Below are 21,595 nucleotides of genomic sequence, written 5' to 3'. Positions count from 1 at the left end.
GCCATTTCAAACAACTACAGCTTTCTCTATGAAATTCAACTCTTGTAGCAATCAATTTCCCTTGAAGTTATCCACAACTCCTTCTTGCGCTCTTATCCTTTTTCTTTTGCTTTTTTTCTAATATATGCAACGCACCACAGCTGCTGTTATCGCTTTCTTTTTATTGACTGTTTTTAACCGATTTGCACTTTCACTCTCTCTCCTCTTAAGTTGCTATTGTTATTCGTAAAAAAATTTCTTTATTTTCTGTGTTTACTTCAGGGAAAATTACTTGATTTTCTAAATGCCTGCAATTTGTTAATTTTTTTTTTGTATAATTATTTTTTCTAAAATTTTAAATGACATAATAGAAATTTACCAGCCTGCTTTTGAAAAATACACCTGGAACTTTTTTTTGTTTGTTTGATCTCGTGTGCCCGGCAAATTTTTTCAATTCTACCGCTTAGAAGAACGATAACGGGCAGCTTGATTTCAAAGAATACAAGGCATAAAGCTAGAGATGAGCACACTAATGAAAGATACGGTCTTAGAGCAAAATTTATGTCGATATGTTACTATTGTTTTGCTTAATTCCCGTTACGTTGCGTTATTATAGGGCATATTATCACGTATAGAGTTATACGACACTTACTTGTATGTAAGCCAAGGAAAAAAGGTGATATGATGTATTTTACAAAAATTTATCGTTTCGTTTGACTTTAGTTTATTGAAAATTTTAGAATATATTATGTTTACATTTAAAAATTTGCAATTATAAAATGAAATGAAAATGTTGTCAATCAACTTATGTAAAGCTAACAAATCGGAGCATATTTAATCCAAAACAGTTTAATTATGCTATTATCTAATGTATCCTAAATAAAAATATCACATCGGGTGTAACCTAAGACATTTCTTGATTTAGTTTCGTTTTCAAAACTTATACAATTTTCATAGTATCTCCTATATGATCATTTAATATGACAGAGGATGGATCTATCATAAACTCTTGTGAATATTACGGATATCCGCATTTGATGTACTAAAACTAGTGTAAGTGGAAATATGGTAGCCGAAATCAAACGAAATTTTCCAAACGTCAAAATGGAAAGATTCTAATAAATGAACAAAAAAATATTAAAATTTTATCCCCAAAGCTTCCAAAAACCGCAAATTTTAATCCTATTAAAAATTTACCCATTTCTTTGAAAATAAAAATTTCTCAATAAATTAATTTTAATAAATTTTAAAAAATTTCGTACAAACTTTTATTAAAAATAGTTAAAGTTTAATTAATAAACTATTAACTAAGTTTTCATTCAGATTTTTTTCCAGTTTCATATAAAAGTAAATTGATAAATAAACAAATAAACAAGACAAATATAGAGTTATGGAAAGTTGGCAAAGAATTAATGTATATCTTTAACATATTTCAGTTGAAATATATAAAAAATATTTGAAAAATTTGCAGGCTTTATAGCGTTTCTTACAGTTCGAATATTGAAACATATCCGTTTGGCACGTTTCTTAGTTTGTATGTTGGGAAACACTGCCGAAAATCATAAAAACATTATATCTATTTCATCTAATGCATAACAATTTTATTAACGATTTTATACGGTAACGACGGACGGTAAGAGAAAATCCTACCTATGGCGAACAGCCAAACGAATAATCTTTCGTTTGAAATGAGACAACACTACATACATTGATTGGCGAAAAAGAGAAAATTCTCGGATTTTTATTAATGCTTGGAAAAAGATTCATATGCGCTTAGAACTGCATTCACTTATTTATGAATATTGTTTAAGTAAATGAAATGAAAATTTAATTCGAAATGGCAAGGGATTAAAAGCTGACGAAGTAAATTTATGTTTAATTTGGAAAAATCAATACCACCGATTTTATGTGTGGTGTGTATTTTCGAAAATGAAGATATGTATATGTTTGTACATATGTTTATGAATTTATGTCTCATCTATATAAATGAATGCAAACGATGGATACCCTTGTAAGAGTAATGAACCAATATTTTAAAGTCTAGAAATTTCGCCTTGTATGCGTCGAAATCTTTCATTAACACAATATTATAAGGCGAACGGCTCTTTTTTTCTTTGACGTGTTTGTGTCGTACTGCTTTAGGGTTACAGATGTTTTTATCCTACGCATTGTCAGCCATTTTCAGGAAATGAATAACCTTTAAGGAATATAATATTTATTCTATATAGTCCAATTTATGCGAAGCCAAATATTTCATTTTAGTAAAATGGGATAAGCTCTGAATTGTTCTTTCGGCCAAAAGGAGCATTTTATAATACTGACTTGCTTTAAGATTTTACGAGTTGGTTTATTTTAATTACTTCCACTAATGGGGCTTATTTAGTCTACTTCCTATTGAAGGCAATCTGAATTGTTTACTTTTGATATTGGGTAGGATTTGGTTAATAAATTTCACAATTTTTTAAAATTAAAGCCTGAGAAGAATATAGTTTTCGCATAAAAATCAATACTTGTTTTTTCCATAAGCGAAATGTGTGTGTGTATATGTGCAAAGCGCTCTTCTAAAGGCACAGCTCTATTGTTCTGTTTTCGCCTTCGTTCTCGCCGAATCAAACTCTATATGCGTTCCCGAAATGTGCGGTTCAAGTCAATCTAATAGTACGCTTTAATGTAATAAAGTGGTTGTAGATAAAGCATATATATTCTTATTAATCACTCTCCCCTTTTTGTAATGTCTGCTCGTAGGGTATATTCTTGTGCAATTTTATTAACTATTTTCAATGGAATGGTGCTTATATATTAATAATAAGATAAATTTTATTTACACTTATTTTACTTTATACTATTTGTAATTCTTATGTGATTTAAAAATCAATTTCTGAAAACATGCTGTTTTAATAATCTCGATCGTATGTCGATTTAATATACCCATAAATTAGGTAAGGACCATAAACTGTTATACTACATTTTATGTATACAAGAGTGAAAAACAAATAAAGCCAACTATGCATATACCAAACATGATTGTGCGCAGCTGCCAAAACGAGTAAAAGGTAGTGACAGAAATTTCTCGAACGTACTTTTATGAGGCATTTTCGGGTATAAATAGACCTGCAAACGCTGGATTCATCATTTTGTATTGGAGAAATTGTGTCGTTCATATCTAAAAAGAGTGAAAAAGTGTTGAAGTATAAAATAGTGAAAATTTGAAAAAGTAAAATTTTTCTTTTTGTTTAGTTAAAATGAAGTGTTGTTATAATTTTTGTAAAAAGAGAAGCGTTTTTTCATGGCTGGTTTGCCAAAATAATTTGAAAAATTATTGAAGGTATAAAATGCATTGGGAAAATATCTTGAAAGAAAAATCGAGATCTACATGAGAGCTGGGCGTATAATAAAATTCGGCAAGCGAGGCTAATTTCGAAGAGTCTAGAATATTCCTGCAGAATTCTCTGAGAAGGGAGGACGTGAATTTTTCAGAAGTGAGGCAAAAGGGTCTTTAAATTAGAAAGAAAAAAAATAGGTAAATTTTTCAGATTTATTGTATCTGATTCTTAGTTCTAAAAACTGCAAATTTTACTAACATGTAGGCATTTTAAAGATTCTTTTTTTTTTTTTTTTTTATAAAAAAAAATTGATTTGCGCAGTTGATTTATCTGTGTGAATTTTCATAAATCATTTTTTTGCGATATCTTTGTTTGAAAAACATTTTGATGACGTATATAGAATTCCTTCTTCTTGCTCTTAATGTATATTGCCGGAAATAACGGGGCTCCGGAATTTTTTTTCGGGGTAATTTGATTTTGGGTATTTTTGATATTTAAAGACTTTCTATTATTGAAACTAGATGAGCTTTGCAAAAAAAAATTGCTGATATCAACGTGAATATTCATAAGTGGAAATTTTCCACCGACATTTGACTTCGAAGATCTCTTAAATTTCTCTGTGACGAAATTAATTTGCCTATAAAAGCAAACTAGCGATATTCCATATCCATATCTTTTACCTATATGGCATAAGCCATTTGAAAGAAAGAGACGTTGCGAATTTTTTTTGTATATACCATGTTTCTCCTATGTAAATAGTTCTTGTTCATTTGCTCTCTCTTTTTCTGAATGAAACTAAACTGCAACTTGAATATTTCACGCCCAAGTTTTATTAGTATAGATGTTTATTATTAAAGGAAATTCTCATGTTAACCAATCCTTGTACGTCAACGAATTATCATTACTTCCGTATTTGTTTCTCATTTAGATTAAGATATTTACTAAATAATTAAGACTTTTAACACTTTTCACCTACATTTCTTAACGTATGAAAACAATTTCTTTTTTTAATATATAGCATTTGTTTGGGCAGCGTTATTGATTTGCATTTCTGTATCATATGTAACTAAATACGTAATTGAAAGCAACGTAAAACGTTTATTGCAAAGCTAAAATGGAACGCGTACCTATGTGGGGAAAACGTAACGTAACTGTTTTTCCTTTTTTGAGAAAAAGCCTATGATTGATATGATAAACAACACCACAACAACTGACAATATTCAGTATAAAACTGAATAGCTAAGATCTTTAATCTAAGACAAACAATGCGAGATATGATGATGAGAAATATCGAAACACAGGCAGTCAGACAGGTCTTGCCAAAAAAAAAAAAAAAAAAAACAGTCCATGAGTATCAGTCAGGCAGGCAAACTCTCAGTCAGTCTTTTAAGGCGATTATATAGAGGCCTTGTCTGGTAACCAATAAACGTATCTATAGAAGGCAGCCCAAGTACAAAACAGAAAATCTTAAAGAATTTTTTTTGTTTGATCTGTCGATGACAAATACATCTTTAACAAGTACAACCACGACGACAAATTAAGCGTGTATGGGTTAACCGTATAATGGTTGCGTGTAATTGATTATTCATCGATTAATGATGATATATAATTAGAGCGACGGCGGCATTTTCTGTTAACGTTAAATTTGTACTAAACACTAAATTAAATTAAAAAGCAGCAGGGAAAACTCGTACTAAACATTAAATTTAAGAATTCGTTTTTCTTTATTTGATTTTTTTCGATTTGTGGTCTTTTGTTTACCTTCTTAAAAATCCCCCTTTTTTTTTAATTTATCGAGAATCCTCACCGTTTTGCTAAAAATTATTTAAAAAAGTTCGTAACAAAATATATGAAATAAATATTCAGATCTTTTTCTAACAACTCTTGAAAACGTCTTTAATTTATTAAAAAAAAAAAAAAAAAAAAAAAAAGACGCCGCAACTTTGAATTATTTTATGAAACAAATTCATAATACAAAAACATAATGTGAGTACAGTTAAATTTAAAAAAAAAAAATATTCCTTTTAAAACCATTTAAATGATAATTTCACCCCTACAAAAAACAATAGCGTAAGAAGGGTTAAAATATTTCAAAAAATAATTAAAGCTTACACACACAACATTATAGGATATGAAATGGTCGAAATAAAATGTCATCGAAAAGAGAATCGTCGGTCTTGACAGGGCTGATGTAAGAAAAATATACATTGAACAGAAAAAGAAAAACAGCGTCACTTGTAAAAAAATAAAAAATAAAAAATAAAAAAAGAAAATGAAAAAAATTAAAATAAAAATCACTCACAATTTTTGAAAATTGTAAAAAAAGTAAAATATTGCAAACTATACATGCTAAAGCGAGTATTAAAACGACGGATCGAGCGTGAGTTGTTGAATAACAAATAATTTGTCTTAAGAGTAATCGAATGCAACTTTATGAAAAGGTTTAAGAAACTTAAGAATAGCCAATCAAGATTAAAAAGGTCTTTCGTATAAAGCAATACATAACATAACATGCAATTTGAACATAGACTTTTTAAAGTACAAACCATTTAGCTGGAATATCGATTTCGATTCTGTAAATATCATAGTTGCGAAGAGTAGAATGAAGATTATTGTGATTGAAATCCGACAACTTCGGTCGAGGGGGATCAAGTGTTTTTAAGGCAAAATTTTGTATTTATTAATTTTTTATGCATATATATTTTGTAAGATAAATGCAATTCTTCCATTATCGACTTTATGCCGACTGAGTTGTAAAGATTACCGCAAAGAAAGTAATTCGCTTTCCATGAAACTTAGATTATTATAATACCAACTTCATCATATATTGTATTGAGAATTAAGAAAAACAATTTCATTTGCATCAGATAGTAGACATAGTGAAAAAAAATTAAAATTCAAAAATTTTAAAAAGGAAAGTGTCTAAACTAACATTAATCTTGCCGAGACTTTGGAAAAGAAAAAAGGAAGAAAGTATTGCACGTAGGATGTAAATGAATGTTTAATGACATGCGTAAATTATATAAACTTGAAAAAATTGAATGAAATGTAAAAATTTAAAAATATTAAGTAGAATACACGGGTTTAGTTTTAATTATCTAGAAGTAATTAGCGATTACCGTCAGCAGGTTTTACTTTTAGAAAATGTATTTCGATTTTAAAAGGGCGTCTTGATTCAGTAGGCCAGTTTTTCTTTAATACGCACTCTTGTTTCTTGTGTAGTCAGTTAGCGGAATTGAAGAGAATACAAACTAGTCTTTACGCAAGTATAAGTGTGTTAAGGAAAAACTTTCAAACTTTGTACTTTTTCATCGATAATAATTATGCTTCCTTGTAGATGTTTATAATTAAATTCAATGAAGGTTTAATTCTTTTCCCATATGTAGTAAAGATCGTTATAAATTCTGAGAGATTTACAGAGATATTTTAAATTCTTTAAATATTATTTCTTTCTTTACGTATCCGTATTTTTCGTTTTTTGTACGCTTCCTAAATTCTAATATTCTTCAAAGTAGTAGATTCAACAATGTTTCATTTTTTTTTTTTTTTTTTTTTTTGTATTTTTTAATGTACCTCATCAACTTCAAATTTCAAAGTTTTAATTGAACACACCTTTTAAGTAGAAATATAAATGAAGGCAGGGGCAATGAAGTCAATGTACCAGAAACTATTACTATAGTAATTTCCAGGGCTTGACATATTTTCTTCGAATACCACTTCAGATTCTCTTTTGTGGAAAGGTAGATTAGGAACTTTAATGTCTGAAATCTTCGATGATTAGCTCCATCGCATCATATTTTCAAGAACTTTAGGTTTTTTTGTATTCAAGGAGTGGCGAATGTACTTAATTTAAGATTTACAAAAAAACTAAAGGCATATTAATCAAAATTTGAAAACATAAATAATTTAGCAATACAAAATCATGCGAAATATATAAGTCGGCCATTGTTGAACCGTTCTCCCAATGCAAAATTTTTTTTTAAAAGTTAAGGGTTTTTTTTTTAATCGGACGGATCCGCACTAAGTTAGCTTAAGTAATATTTTTCAAATTGAGCCATAAACCGACTGTTTGGTATAGAACGAAGGACTATTCAAAATAAATGATGAAAACTACTTCAAGTCTAGTCTCATAAAATTTTTCAAAAAGTTTATAAAAAAAGCAATGAGGTTTCCCTTATATGCAATTTATGTTAACAAGATTCTAAAGAAGAACTTTCAAAATATTGTAATTTTTAAATTTTCTCTAAGAACATATATCTTAAGCTCGAGAGCGAAAACTAAAAGTAAAATAAGAAAAAAATGTTAATGAGATTGGAATTTGGGGTAGGAAGATTTTAATTAAAAATGCATTTGCCTAGTACTCGTTACATACAAAGCTTTGGAAAAAAGTTATTGAAAATCAATTATTCTAATATGTCAATATTTTAAGCTTGATGCATTTACTCATCATATTTCATTCAACAAAAGCTTTTACGGGCGGGGGCATTGTTAGAAGTGCCCCGATAACCTTTTTCACAACATTACTAATCCTTTTTCAAGACTAGAACTATTTTATGGGTCAACCGTAATAATCCGAATTTTTTAAGTGAAACTCACACCACTAATTCAATGCGCAAGAGAGAGCTATTCTAATACTATTCCAATGCCACTTGCACAGGCAGAGAAAATGTTCGGTCATTATCAGCGATCAGCTTGGCAGTTGAAGGCTTTGTATAACGTTGACAATGATCAGAGGGGTTTGCGGTTTTTCTTAAAAGAGTTGACGAGCTCCTTTTTAATGGAACGTCTAGGTTCGCGATATATCGCAACTTTTCGTAACTAGGCTTGAGATTCACATTTGTCAGATATGACAAAAAATGGCCTGTGGTTTATAACTTCTTAACGCACAAATATACTTGCCACAGAGCTAAATATGGTTGCTTGCACTACTTCAGTGTAGAGGTCGAGTTTGATAACTACCACTTGCCCGCAATAGGGCATAAAACTTTGTCGAGGGTTTTTTCTTTTTAGTAGGAATCGCATTTGCATGGTACCGACGACTGATAATTAAAATATTTTTCGAAAACAAAGCTTCCACTTGTGCCATTTTTAATATAATTTGAATATATTCTAGTAGCTAAGAAGCAAACTAACTTAAATTATTAACATAACCCTCTTTAAATCCGTTTAAAAAAAAAATAACTAAGGCATTGTAAGGATAATTTAACTTTAAATTAACGAAAGTAAGAAACTAAAGTAGAAAATAGTTGCAATAAGTACAATAATATGAATGCATTTAAAAAATTTTATACATTTCATAAAACATTAATTCGAGCAAAACGATTTTTTAAAAAGAAAAGAAAATGTTGTAAAAAACAAAATTCAACCGAAAAATGAATGAAATTTTTTATGAATGGTCAATATTAAAAGGAAAGAAGACAACAATAAGACACAATTATATAAGTACATAATTTAGGCACAAAAAGTTCGGCAATACCAAAAGTTCATAAAATAAAAATAAATTGAAATAATTTTGCGAAAAAAAAATATCACAATAATCGAATACAAACATAACACACTTTTTCGAACCTTGTTATCTCTAGTTGAAAATGACAATTAAATATAATGCCGGAGGCAAACACCCATAGCCAAACAAAACCGTTAAATTTTATATGATTTTATATGACCCGTAACTAGAAAGAAATTTTGCATAAATTTCCAATTACATACAGAAAGTAATTTTAAACAATTCCAAAAGCGAACTAAACTTTTTAGAATTTTTTTTTTCTTTTTAATGAAAGCATTCGACGAAAATAACATACATAAATGTAAAGGGAAAGAAATACCTGAAATCAATTGCGCTACTTATATGAAACTCTTGTATATTGAGTACGTCTGTAGAGGTTTTTTAATTTGCATGTCGGAATACGGTTATAAAAGCGTGATTATAATAAAAAAAAAAAAAAAGGTTCTCGACTAAGAATGTCTAACCTTGCTCTCCTAAAAATATATATATATATATATATGCATTGCAGCTCTAACCTACAATACAATGCGGATAATATAAGCGAACAGTGGTAAATACCTTCTTCATTAGTACAAAGTTAAGGTTCTTTTGGTTTGGGTTGGTTAAAAACATGAAAAATAGTATCAAAAAGTGGCTTTTTTTATTCTACATTACGATATTGTAAAAAAATGTAGCGTAAAATTCAAAAAAAATATATTAAGCAAAACCAATGCAACAAAAAATAAATAATTAAAAGAATAATTAAACTGAAATAAAATAAATATCTTATCTAACCCAAGGAATGAATGAGGACATATTTATTAAAAGCACCTAAAGGTTTCCTGGTTGATTAAAGATTTTGTCAATTTTCTGCGTAAAAATTATTTGGTTCAAAACTGCGTTTACTATTAATTAATGCTTGGGCTTGCAATGCAAAGACCCGTTTAGAAATGTCGACGTTTAATTTAATGTTTGCGCTTATATATATTTAGGGGTATAAGCGATTCTTATGGTTTTGTTCTACGAAAAAAAGTTTCAACTTTAATTAACTTGAGCGAAACTAAAAACAAATTATATCGCGGTAAAAATGTAGGAATGCCACAAAATGAAGGCAATGCGCCAATTAAGATAAAAGAAATGTATTAATGGTTACAACAAGCACAAAAGATGATAAATGGTATTGATTTAGAATTTTGCAGAAATGATTTAAAAACCAAATCGCAAGGGATAGATAGATCGAAACTAGTATTCAATATAAAAATGGTGACGTATTTCATTTAAAAGAGGTTACAAAAGTAATAACAAAAGCCAAAAGCGGTCAAGATTCATCGATCTGCGTAGAGTAAAATGAGTTTTTAATGCAAATTTAATATATCTTTGGGAAAGTGCTTTATTGGTATTATGCGATATGCGTAGTTGAATTTCAAATTATCATCTAAACATGTAAACGAAGCGTACTTCGAGCTGGAAATAGAATGCAAGAATTAAGGCGGTTCGCGTCCACAATTAATATAATTTGTAAGAGAGAGAGCGTCTCTATCTCAAGGTGTAAATTTACGTTCATTCTATTCGCGGACCAACGTCCGCTTGGTTAACTAATTTTGAAGAGTTTGAATAAAAAAGCGCCGATAAAGTCACTCCTACTACCTACCGCCCTAAGGGTTTAATTCGAATAAAGGTCAAGCAACAACTATACGAAATATAATATAATATGAGTGAAAATGCGTGATTTAAGGTTTTTTTAAGAATTACATGTAGGCTATTTGCGAGGGCATAAGAAAAAAGATGCTCTTTGATAGCATCAATGTTCAAACAACCGAATAACATATGCAAAATACCGTATATAAAATAAGTAATATTTTTTGGTACATAATTCCTAAATCTATAATTTAAGATACGAATGTATATCGAAAGCGCAAAATAATATAAATGAGTAAAGATAATAACGAGGCTAAGAGTAATATCGAAAATAAAAGTATTCTTGATCGTCTTAACATCGCCATAACAATATGATCACTAATTGTATTTGATTTTTTTTCCAACTAACGAAAACCAAATAGCAAAGTCCTTACAATGTTTTTAAGAAGGTCTCGTCGCAAACATAAAATCCTTAATTATCCTCCTAATCTCTTAATTTACAATAATGCTTAATATTAATAACATCCATTACTAATGGTTGAATAAGATTTGCAATCATACTATCAAAATCGTCGTACATATAAATCTACGCTACAACGAAGCAATATCATAATAACAGTGTCGTGTGGTAAAAATTATTAGCCACTTTTTTTTTATTAAAAGAATTATTATTATTATTGTTATCATTATTAATTTCGCCACAGAAAATTCTAAGACTAAACTCTTTTATTAAAAACTGTACCACGACCATCGACTAGTCGAGATTCCTCGCCTTCGGCTACTCAGGCGGATTTTATTAAAAGTAAAACTGCGTCATTGTTTAGAAAGAAGCGATTGTTTGTATTTATATGGGGTTTAGCTCAAGTTACAAGTAACACAAAAAATGCCTTTGCAACCTTATTTCAGGAGACGATTCTTCTGCGACAAATGCATTTTTTTTTTTTTTTTGAAAATATATAAAAATGCGTGTTTTTTTGTTTGCCCTCTTTTTTAAAGTAAAGCTTAAGCAGCATTTTTTTGCGTCTTCTTTTAAAAGCTTTAAAATGCAGAACTAGCTTGCGTATGGACGCGGCTTTTGACTGAACGAATTAAGCGTACAAAAGCGGAGCTTATTTTTTGCTTATATATGATTAAATGCAAACGTATTTGAACCTTTTTGAAACATTTTAGCAATAAGAAGAAGAGAAAGCGAGTCACATATAATAAACAATGTCACAAAAATAGACGGAAAACAAAATTCGGAAAATGCGTTTATACGAAAGTAAAATGATTGATCGAAATAAATCAAAATCAAGCGTCCCTGCAACCGTATTAAATTTGATCCACACCAAAATGCGCTTTTTTTTTTAATTTAAGCATAAGAGACGTCGCAAATGACGCAAGCCAAAACTTACTTCGACATGAAAATCTTACTGAAATTAATGCATGAGAATTCGTTAGGGGCTGCGAGGTCGTATGTGTTTTGTTGTGTTGTGTGGCATGATTTGAAAATGGTTTTTCTTTTTAAATTATCTAAAAGCAAAGTATATGGTTAAAGCAAAGTAAATTTTTTTTAATGGTTTTAAGAACTTATAGCGAGAGTATTAATATGTTTGGCTACTTAAGCGAGGACAAGTGTGCGCAATAAGAACGAAGTATTATTAAGAAAGTGTAGAGAGTGGAGCGTACTCGGCTACATCAACCGCTACAGTATTTTCTATATATGTATTTATGCGATTAAAATCTATTGCTGCAGGAGATTTTAATTACTTTACTAAAAAGATGGGTACTAACGATAGGTGATCGCGGATAAAACCAACTCGAACCCTAAAATAAACAAAAAATGAATTGTTAGAAAAAAAAGAGGAAGGGAAGAAAGCGGTTAAATTGAATATTTTAACATTTTTTTTGTTAGTTAAACACTACAAAGCCTTTTTTATAAATAAAATTAAATCAGAACTTATTTGTGTACCATTCTAGAAAATATTTTTTACGAAATGAAAAAGAGAAACAGTATATTCTGCTTGCAACATGGAAAATTAGATAAAAATATCAAAAGACATTTTATAATAGAAATAGAAATTATGTTATGTATTAAGAACACAGCCCATTTTTCAATTTTGATGGGGCTTTCATTAACAACAAGTCAACAAATCACGATAGTCTTGCAACTAAATAATAAAATGCTTGTATAATAAAAAAATTCTCTTATTTTTAAGAAAATTGGTTAAATTTATGCTGTTTTGTCATTCATTCCACTTTCATCAGATGATCGGGGCCCCCCCCCGGAGGGATGGTCGGCCAATAACTAATACATATTTAGGTTCGCATCTTTACAAAGTCCAAACAAGTTTCTTGTTTTTGCTCTTATTATTATTATCGCTGAAACTGATTTACTCAGAGAATTTAGTCCTAAGACTAAATAGAGTGTTAACGCACTAACGTTTAAGCCGCCTATAGGCTTCAAGTTAATATTTTAGTGTTGTATTCTATTCTTATTCTGTTCTTATATACTATGCTGACGAAAATTTATTAAATAACTGACGACAGATTAATAGAGGACTGTGAATATCATGAACTAAATATATTGCAAAATATGAATTTTTATTGCTCTACGAAAAATAGTAATCATTTTGTCCTAAGACACTTCCATTCACTTCCATTTATATTTATAAACAGATTTCAAGAGTAAAGTAATTTTACGTTAATTAATTAAAAATCACAAATTTTTCTATATTCAGTTTTTTTTCTGCTTATTTATTACAAGTAAACGCAATTTCCATTAATGAAACAAAACAACAAACAGCAAAACACACTCGTATTATGACAATAATTTTTAAATAATTTCGATTTGTAATAAACAAAAAAGTTTTTAACAACAGCAAATAACACATAGTCCTTTAAATTTCTCCTACAGATGTAAAAAAAAAAACACAGTAATGTGCGCTCTAATCCTATCTCGTTTTCCTCTTATTTATTACACACGCATTTCAACTGACATTTTTATTTAAAATGAAATTTCTTTATTCGGTCGATTTTCTTTTCTGCACAACTCCATTTGTTATTATGAACGTTTTGAAAGAAATGTGTAAACAGTTAAAAAAAATCGCTATCGAGCTCGTTTTTTTGTCGTCGTTCGTCAGCCTCTTGAACTCTGTTCCCGCTGGCGGAGACTTTTGGTAGAATATTATTTTGGCTTAGACATTAACTGGTGTAGTTATAGTTTCTGTTCGTTTGCACTTACACGCATAATATCCGCTTACGAAAAGTATAGGATTTCCTTTGTGCCAGTCCGTCAGTGAGGGTGTTGTATACCTTTTAATATACCTCCCTCTGATGCATTGTTATTACAGAATATTAATTTCCAACATTAACCAATTTATGCATGACCTAAACTATTCACTGCGCCTGTTTAATGATAAGTAAATATTTCATAGCGGTTTTTATAACCTGTTGTTCGCGTTGCATATTTTAAATATAAAAATCTAGTATTATGATACAGACAGTTTTATTATTTTCACATTCAAATTTATTTAACTTTCCAAAGTTTATTCACGCCACACACATACACTGCTCTATACTTGATTACCTTAGAGAAACCCTTAGTCATAAATTTTTGACTGCTTAATTTTATAATTACAAGTATTGAGGAACTAGTTTGTATATTGTATATTTTGTTAGTTCTGAATAAGTCCCTACGTGACACATGTCGCCAATGTGGTTTTTTATTTATTTCATTCAAGGCGTAGTTTATCGACTTGGTGCATCGCACTATTAACTTATTTTTCCTACTGCATAAGTAAATATTTACATATGTTAAAAATTTGTAATTTGTCGATTCTGTCGTAATATATATATAATATACCGTATAATATGGAGCATTATATGTAATACGAAATAAGCAATGTTCACCTATATATAACGAAATCTATCCTATTATGTGCAAGAAAGTTTATTCTAGACGATTGTTGTGTGCTCCTTGCATAATAATGAACAAGCAACCTCGGCATCGTTTTCTTTGCTCTTCCTACAGGCTCTAATATAAATAAAGTACCAGTTCTCAGTTGTTGTTAAAATGACCCCAAGTACCGGTGGACGGGGCAATAGGACAATTCTAAAAAGGTAGAAACGAGTATATGCTCTTGACCGGTGTAATGCATACGCTATACATTCCTGCTTACGATCAAATTTACTTGCTTTCTTTCTACGCGTTAAAGCCTAAAGAAGCGTTTTTTTGCATGAAGGCAAGGGATAAAGGAAAAAGACTATTGCTCGAAGTAATTGTTAAGCATATAACTTTGAATAGAACAAAGTGGAAAAAGTTTAATCCACAGTTAGAAAAGTATGATCTGTATGTATTTTTGAGCCCGGTGCGGTTCACCGGTATGTAAATTAAAACGTTCCTTTTTCAATCCAAAACATATCCCTCAACAATTTCGTAGGACGATGTGGCCGTTATTGGCGGGTGCGAGTAAAATCTGTCAATTACCATCGGTTGACCATCAGTTTAAAACTTGTTTCAGTAACTCTACTTTTGGTTTCGTTAAACCACCAAGTTAATTAACTTTCGTTTTTTTAAATGTTAAAATGTTTTTTCCTGCTTGCCATCTTCCGAAACTCGTTTACAATTTTAATGTGTGCTTTTTTTTATTCTATTCTATTATTATTATTACTATTATTATTACTATTATTACCATCATCCGCTATCATAGAGCCACAAAACTAATCTTACGTCGCTTAAATACATTTCTTCGTATTCTTACTCGATTGTTTTAGGCCAGAAAGACTATCGCTTTTTCTAAATATGTCGCGGAAAGAAGCGCATGTGGGGAGGCGAGACAGAAAACGCTAAGAAAATTTATAATTCTTTTACCTGCTCAAACCAACCTTGAGCTTCCGAACAACAATCTCATGCGAAAGCCTCGGCAATTAAAGCAGTACTTGACCTGGCAATGCATTTCGGAAGTTATTATTATAATTTTAGACTAATGAAATAAATTCTTATACATTGAGCACTAGCACAGGCTATCGGCTCTAATATTTCGGAAAAACGCTTTATCAGTAGAAGAACGACCGAAGAAAGTTTCCACCTGCGCTGCTGCGAAATGTTTACTGGAAACCAACTTCAAAAAAAAAAAAATTTGAAATAGGTCTTCATTTTTGTTGAAGAAATGAAGAGTGAGGCGCTCCGTAGCTTATTGTACTTTGAAGTTGTTTTAGATATTTGTAGAACATTTTTCTGTCGACTGAGATCCTTTTTGGAATAAGCAGTATTAGCTTTCATATTGTTTTTGCATAAAGTTTATCCGTCATTTAACCACTTTTCAGGCCTTTTTTAGTTGTAATTACCTTTTTTTCTATTTATCCCTACATTTATATTTTGTGAGAAAAAGATAAGAAGAAGTAGGTTTCAAATCCATACTATAGATGGAGAGGGAGGGAAGCGCCCGAATTTTTCAAAGTGGAAGGCTTTTAATGCCAGCAATTCTAGACAATATAGCGTACGCGGTTTGAGAATTGACCCGCGATATAGCTTAGCGGATATAATTAAATTAAGAAAAGAATGTAATGTTTTTGAATTAACGATTTTCTTTGCTACATATGGGTTAAGGCACTAATTAAAACCCAACCCCTTTTTTCAGTTATTTTTTTTATAAAAACGATATTTTTATGTTATCTATTTCATTGTGTTTGATCATTAATAAGAAAATATTGCTTTCCCGAAACATATGCGAATACACTTCACCACCTGACTTTTGAGCGTAGTTCCTCAGTAGTAGTACGCATATAATAATTTAATTTTCATAACTCAATTAATACTGATTTTTCCTCATATCTTGGTTTGATAATTGAAAAAAGTGATGTAAAAGCGTAACTGCTTAACACGGTCAGGATTTCTTCCTCTTCTTCAATAGATCTTTTTAATTTGATTTTCTTTCTACTTTGCTTTATGAATTTCCACGAATTATTAACAAGTTCAGTTTTTTGCTATGACTTTGCTATGAATATCTGATTTCGTTTAACCAAAAAGCCTTGCATCAATAACAACCAATTCATTCCACTTAAGGTAAACCAAAACAATATTGTATAAATTAATTTTATTGCATTTTTTTATTTCTAAGTATATGTTTATTTATTGATCCTCTTTTTTTATCTATTTCCCACTTTTACTCTGAATTTGTTTTTAATCTTTGCAGTTAAATTTTGCTTTTATTTTTAAACGTTTTTCTTGTCAATATCTTATCAAGATCGAATATTTGAATAGTGGTTGCACTGACATAGTTTAAATGAATTATCACTAAAATAGTAGTCATTCAAATTATTGTAGATTTGTTACTACTTTCTTCAGTCATTAAAATGACTGATTGTAAAGACGTTTCTAACAAAGCTCTTTCATTCAACAATCTTTGGTTTCCAGGTTGAATTGCTTTCGCAATATTGTTCAGTCTTTTTTTTTATTAAACAATTTTATAATAGGAATATAATAATACATCAGCAAAACTAAGTATGTTTCTATTGTAGTTCCTTAATTATCCGCACATCCTTTTTACACAATGTACATTTAAATTTTGAACCCTTGTACGACAAATTATTACGACATTAATGAATTATGATTATTATTACTATTAGCTTAATGCCTTAAAACACTGGCATCATCTAAAGTTTATCGGCTTTATTGAAACCTATATTGCACTTGAGATTAGAATTGAGACACGACCATTAAGTTGTTAGCAGAGATCCTTTATCTACTCGACCACTCAAGGTTGATAATATTAATATTACTTTATATTAAAGAATGTTTGCTTTTACTAAGTAGTCTACACTAAATAACACTTACGTTCAACACATACAATTTCTACAACGACAAGGTCAGTCTTCATGCTGTCGTTGGGGTGTACACAACCAACTTCAGCGGGTTACTCAATTGAAATAAAGAAATAAAGAAAGGAGTCAAACATAACCTAGAAAGCAAAAAATTAAAAAAATCTTAGTAAAAAAGCATCAATATTTCATCACGTGAAATTTTGAATATCAGCAATGGATTTCTATATAGTTACTGGATTGTGGATCTAAATCTAAATCCATATCAAATACGAACAAACTATAAATTATTTTACCACCGGCTCACCGAAAATGCAGTGCGCACAATTCAATTTAATTATTTCACGTCTACTCACGTCAGCTACAGATGAACTTTTGCTTAATAACATAACACAAGCGGATAGGAATTGTATAAATAAACAGCGGATTCCGTAGTAGTTCCCTCATTTTTCAACTCTCTTCCACCCCGTTTTTTTAGCTCATCGATCAAGTCAACATAACAGCATCAGTTTATATATAGCATATCACTCAAATTAAGTCGGTAGGAGATGTCGCCATTATATTGAACCTATATGTTTATTAGATAGTGCGAACCTACAAGTGAAAAGCGCCTAAACTTCATGGCAGTCCGGCCATTAATTTGCCAAACTGCGGTTTATGATGCTGCCATTGCAACTTTAAAACGGTGGAAAAACCTGAATCTCGTGCGTTAATAAGGGAAGGATTACCTTTTACGGGGGAAAAATATCATTCACTAGTATTATATGGATTGTGTCCCATCAAGACAAATGGTCAAGAAGGGGTTCGCTGGTTTTAAACAGGGCTAAATGCTTCGGTCGTCCATACAATGGGTTCAAAAAACAAAAATAGTGCGCAAAGTAGTTTTAGGACACTGAAAAGAAACTAGGTTACGTAAGATAGCCGGCACAGACGCGTATTTCGCCATGCGAAGGATCAGTTCGAAATACGTACCGCGTTTGCTCTGCGACAATGAATGAAGCATGCGTTCTACATTTCGGAATCAAGTATGCAAAACTTGTCTGGGAAGGTTAATAGTAACTATTGGATGGCACCATTAGTGCTTTTAAATCACGAAATGGCAAAAAAAAAACTACCTCAATCTGCGAGTGTTATATGAGCAATGAAACAGACATCAAAATACAGGGATTATAGCACACACATCTGAAGAATTCTCGGAAATGATGCTTTGGTAGATAAAGAAAACGTTATACGACATTAGACAACGTCTGCCGCAATTTCGCGCCCTTCGATTTGTTATGGGTTTAGCGACGCTAGTTTTATTTTCAAAGCAATGAAAAAATTCGAATTTCGTGTGGCTATTAGATATTGTTTTTTTGTAGGGAAAATACCGTTAAACCAAATTGGCAAAATTTGCAAATGAAAATTTGTGGGTTATTTTGCTGTCTTTAAATGAAGTCTTACACCAGCCAAACAATACTCCAGTACGGACGCGAAAAATATCTCGTAAGCATGCTAAAACATGGCGAAAACGTTGTGAACTGTACGGTGGGGGAATGCTAAGGATGAAGGGAGTATCGAGAAGTGGTTCCGAAAACTTCAGACTATCAAAAGAAGCTCAAAAGTAGGTCAGGAGACTGCGGGGAAAATTCGATTATGAGTGGAATAATAAAAAAATTACATGAACTAAACTTTATTTAAAAAAAGAGATCAAAAACCTATTACGAGTAACTTTGAGGATGGTTCCAAAAAATGTTATGAAAAAACGCAACGCCTTCTAGGGGATAGGGGGTAGACAAAATAAAATGGATACTACGCATAAGTAATTGCGGTGATATGTGGTCTGGTAGGCTCGGTCAGCAGAAAAGTCTGTGGTGTTAATAGCTGTACTATTTGTCGTCCACGGTCTGCAATATCCGCGGTAATGTTACATCTTACACAGAACATGATGAGACGAAAGTTAACTAACAGATACCGACGAATATTAAAAACGACTGTGGTCAGACAACATAAAACTGTGGCAGCAAAATTAGCAGCAGAACATTCACTATTTGTATACTGTTTCGACAAAACCAGGAACAGGGGAGGTTCATCAAGCTCCAACATTCACGCAGTTAAATCACAAGGAGGAGTCTCATAAAACACATGGATCTGACTTTATAGTTGGCAAAGAAACCTCTTATGCTTTTATTCTCAAGATCATTAATCGCAAAATGATATTCGAGGTTCGAGTAGAATGCTGACATTAAATATATTTTCCCACAAGTCCTTTCAACAATGGTATCAATAATTACAAAAGCTACAAGAATATATATATTTTCGTTAAAAGTACTCTTCTTCTCTTTTGATATAATTTTTTTCTTATGGAAAAGGTAGAGAGTAATTTCTGATGGAACGACCAGATTTGATCTTGAGGATAGCGTAATAGTTAATAATGATAATGCAAATTTTTTGTTACATAATTACACACATGTACATGTGTACATGGTTGTTTTTTCTAAATATATTTCTTACGATAGTAGTTAGATAGTAACCGCGCATAATTTCTTTAATACGAAGAGCTTTTCTCAACAACTTAATACAATTAGATCAACTATGCAAACAACTTAACCACAACTGTACAAACAACTTAACCCGAACTATGCACACAACTTAACCCAAATTATGCACACAACCTAACCCCAACTATGTGAACAACAAACCATACAAACAACGTAAACCACGCAACAGCCTGAACCATGCAAAGAATTAAACGAACTACATCTTACCACTCTACGTAATCATTCCATCACACTGCGTCAAACATCTTACCAAAAGTTCTCATCAAATTACCCAAGTATTTTGGTCATCAAAAGCGATTATGTACTGTACTCATGATATCTGCAATCATCACTGCTGGGAATTTAAATTTTTGTTACTACAGGCGCTAAATGAAAATATATGAGGGCTGTGTAATGTCTTACTCATCCGTAAATCTTCTCAACCCTACTTCTTCGACAATTTTTTAATTCAGGATCTTTGATGAGATTTTATTTGCTAAAGTTCTATTGCAGCTATCCTACGCAACCATGCTTAGTTCGCTTATAACAAAATTCTGTTTAAGAGAGACTTCACTGTTGGTAACAAACAAAATTTTTAATTTTTTAGTATCTTACTCTTTAAATGGACGTTCAAAATAAACCTTGGATATATTTTGGCATTACGCAATCGCTGCAGAACTTCTGGAAAAAATGGAACAAAGTGATCTTATTGTAGACCTCGTATGGATCAAAGCGAGTGCAGTCCCGTACGAATATGAAGAAAGTCTGTAATTAGCGAGTTTCGAAACAACAAAAGAAAAAAACTTATACAAACAATTCAAATTCATTCAATATAATATACTTGTGCATCGGACATGTGATGAAGCGCCCATGGAGCAATTCAATCTACATTAGCCTTCTCAATACTCAGCAGTGCACATTTCGTCATTGATTAGTTTATTAGTTTTGCAGTGATCTTCTTTCTATTTTTCTCCATATTTAGCATAGCATATACCAAGCAAATTCATCTGCGATATCATACTAGGACAGATTGCAACATTCAACCATAAAGTCCGATTTCATCTAACCATAAAGTGCTACAGAAGTCTTAAATCCGGAAAATGATATATCCGTAGTTCATTTACCACAGCTTACCACTCCCAACTTTCCAAACGCGAAAAACGAATATCAAAGTCCAATATCTACATATATAACATTTCTTCATAAAACAGCAAAGCAGCTCTAATTTTATCAACTAATACAATCGGTCATAAAAATGTGGATCGCGCTCCGGAAGGGAATGGGGGGTGGGGAGAACACTAGACAAAACATTCTGCTTTTCTGCGTTAATGTTTCCTCACATATCCCAGCAAGCTTTAAAAAAAAAGTAACTTAATCTTTTCAACATGCTTAAATACGAAGCTGATTAAATAATTTTAGAAATATTTCAACGTGCAATGCACGATGTACTCCAGTTTAACCACATAATTACTGTTGAACTAAAATAACGACAATTTTTCAGAAACTGAAACATTGAAGAATTGCATAAATAAACCAAATTTTGATTGGAAGCTGTCCCTGCATAGCCTACTAGAAAAATCTCTATAATGAACTGAAAAATCGACGAATGTTGTAGATGAGGTTAACAAATTACGAAACACGTTATATTAATATCAATGTCAATAAAACACATGCCAACGTCGTAAGTAATGCCGATATAAATTCCTTCCTTCTTCTGTCAATTCCGGCACCAAATTGAGAAATCGAAACACACGAAGAATAAAGTATTGAAGTTAAACCTATTTATTGAGTGCATTTGGTATGCTAAGTAATTCAAGAAATCTTGTAACCTAAAACTCTCCTTGAACATT

The 21,595-nt window shown here is 31.0% G+C and overlaps 1 long non-coding RNA gene across 1 annotated transcript; it reads left to right on the top strand.

Moving 5' to 3' along the window:
- Window positions 1–3,099: 3,099 nt before the first annotated feature.
- LOC119634328 lies at window positions 3,100–5,562 on the top strand. The gene is made up of 2 exons (XR_005246953.1): window positions 3,100–3,499; window positions 4,321–5,562. It is a non-coding gene; the product is annotated as an uncharacterized LOC119634328 (long non-coding RNA).
- The last annotated feature ends 16,033 nt before the right edge of the window (window positions 5,563–21,595 follow it).

This window comes from Glossina fuscipes, unplaced genomic scaffold (genome assembly GCF_014805625.2).
Source record: "Glossina fuscipes isolate IAEA_lab_2018 unplaced genomic scaffold, Yale_Gfus_2 3, whole genome shotgun sequence".
In the NCBI taxonomy this organism is placed as follows: Eukaryota; Metazoa; Arthropoda; class Insecta; order Diptera; family Glossinidae; genus Glossina; species Glossina fuscipes.
The sequence above is the reverse complement of the archived record's forward strand: the minus strand, read 5'-3'. Positions and strand labels throughout refer to the sequence as shown.